This window comes from Haliaeetus leucocephalus, unplaced genomic scaffold (assembly GCF_000737465.1).
Source record: "Haliaeetus leucocephalus isolate CR32 unplaced genomic scaffold, Haliaeetus_leucocephalus-4.0 Scaffold555, whole genome shotgun sequence".
Classification (NCBI taxonomy): Eukaryota; Metazoa; Chordata; class Aves; order Accipitriformes; family Accipitridae; genus Haliaeetus; species Haliaeetus leucocephalus.
The window spans coordinates 10155785-10158586 of NW_010972991.1; positions in this window are offsets into that span (position 1 = coordinate 10155785).

Below are 2802 nucleotides of genomic sequence, written 5' to 3' on the forward strand. Positions count from 1 at the left end.
GCGGCGTGCGGTGCCCCCGGTGGGTGCCGGCGGGAGCTGGCTGTGCTGCCCGCCCGCCCTGCGTGAGGCCTGCCAGGGGCCTGGCTCACCCATCTGGCGCTTCACGCCGGCTGCGTGAAGGCTGGTTCGTCACCTTCTGTCTTGCGGTGCCGTGCGAGCTCCTGCCGCTCGCCAAGATGAGAAGCGCGCAGGACTTCACTTTTTTTCTGATCCACTGCGATGGTTAAGTTACAACTGCTGTCCCAGGGACTGTAGTTCAATCACGCATTGGCATGCTTTTCTTAGGAAGGCTTATTCAGTGCCTGCTTAGATTGTTTGCCTGTATTGGCTACGTCAACCTAAGCTCTGTGCACAAAACTCAAGTTGAAAAGCACATAGTCTACATGTTACTACTGCTTTTTTTCCATGACAAGTAGAAGATTTAGTTTCACTGTAGTCTGGGGAAGCGGCTATTGTTCAGAAAGCTAGACTGCACAAACTCCTCATGCCAGACATCCGGCACTTAAGAAACCAAACAATGCCTGCATTTTAGACAGGCAGAGGGATGTGATATCTTAACACCACCGAAATGATAATTGGATACGTCTGTCTTGCTATCCAGGTACAATGGGAGACATCTTTCTGCCAGGGACAGCTATATTGCAAGCAAAAAATTGCAGGTACCTGCTAGTTAGCTGTAATCGGTCAGGCCGTTTAAGGTCATTTAAGCAAATACCCACCTGTCATCTTGGTCTTTTTGCTAGCAAATAGACATGGAAAACACCTGCTTCCAAGCAGGTTAGTTACTGTTAAAAGAAACTGAAAAATAATGCATTTGATTACTATTCTAGAAATTCACATGTTTAAATGTACTTACAAGATGAAAAGTGTGAAGAACAGGTGATTGAGAGTATTATTTGTGGGATCGGATTGTGCTGTTGACAGCATTTTTCTGTCATTAAATCCTTCTTTCCACCTGTCTTCCGGGGACAGTTGAGCATGCTCATGAGTATCATGGACATACATGGATACATGCTTTACTCTCTGAGCTAAGTGATATGTTGAATTCATTGGTCTTTATTAAACTGCAGTCCTGTGGCCGATGTATTCCCATACTGGCGTGGTGTCCCAGTTCTATCTAACGGCATAGTTTCATTATTTAAAAAATTAGACAAAAACACTGAGCAAGACTCCAAAGTAAAGCCTAATTAGATGATTATTTTTTCTTCAAGCAGTTTTTTCTTTTTTTTTTGGGGGGGGGAGGCGGTGGCGATGACTAATTAACTGCCCAAAGACAGGCAGTGATTCCTTATTAAGAACACTTTCCACATCTCAGCTAGAATGCGGAATCTGCAATGATAACGGCTGTTATTGCAGAATGGAGATAAAAAGGAGAAACAAGTAAATGAGAGCTTGAACTAGTCATCATTTTGAACTAAATTCAAAGTAAGATATAATCCATAGTAGGGCGTTAAATACCATTGTGATGAGATACTCTTTCCCTGGTCAGCTGGTAAACAATATCATCACAGACAAATTGTAATGTGATTGGTATTGTAAAATACGTTCAGAACGCTGGCTAGCAGGCAAAACAGCAGCACAGATTTATCTTTCTTCATTGTGCAGAAGATAGCATTAATTATATGATAAACTACTTGCAGTACCATTCTGTAAATTGTATTTCACTTTTATGCAATTCTTTTAAAGTTTCTTTTTAATAAATTTTAAATGTTAGAAGTAATGACTGTAAGAATACTATAGCAGTGCAGACAAGTACAGTTTTTTCAGCATTTTCTTTGCTATTTGGACAGTATTTTGCATATATAAAATTCACCATATTCTTTTCTTTTCAAGTTCAGTTCTTTTACTATTCCCATAAGCCATCTGTACAGTGGATTTTTAAAAAATAAGCCTAAGGATCTTATGGGAGCTGCTGAATCCGGTGGTCTCCAGGACCTGGGGACTGCTACTCCTGGCTGCTGAAGTCCATCCATGTACTCTCTTTGGACCCAGGAGTGTTCTTAGGCTCGCATGTGTCCTGGACAAGCGTATGCACGCACACACAGAGGACACTAACAGCCAGCCATGCAGACTACCACAGCACATACAACTCTACCAGAAATCATATATAATGTAAGTACAGATAGTGAAGTCCTGCTCCCCCTCTCCAGCTGATCAGGGCTGAAATTCCCAAGTGACCACTCACACACCCTCACTCCCTGTACTCACCAGCACACCCACATTCACAGCTCCCTCAAATATCTGCATGGACCCTCAGTCCATCTAATATCCATGCCTGGACCTTGGGTTCCCCAACCCGTCTGTGCATGTATGTGTGTCTCCTTCTACTCACTGGCTACTCCAGCTTAAGTCTGCTAGCAGATTACACATCCACAGGATTAAATTCACTGGGGAAAGATAACTAGTTAAGAAAGATAACTAGTCAAGAAAGGGGCTTAAGAAGATAGGATAGGCTGCCATGATCAGGCGAAGAGCTCAGTCAGACAAGTGCACTGACCACTGCTGGTTCATATGTGAGCCCTTCTCCTCCCCATTTTCCCACATGTCCTCCTAGATCCACACTGATCCTTTCCCTGCCTTTGGCCAGTTTTGTGAAGGAAATTTTACATAATCCCAGAAGCCCCTGCTGATATCCCATTAAAAGTTTTGCACAGTCCCACACGCCCCCTCAAATATCTTGTGATACAATAATTGTGTTTCCCCCTTCTTATCAGAGGCAAAGCTCAGGCTGACCCTCTTCAGGGTAACTTCCTCGGCAGCTCCTTTAATGGCCTGAAGAGTTCTGCTCTTCACTGTTGGCTT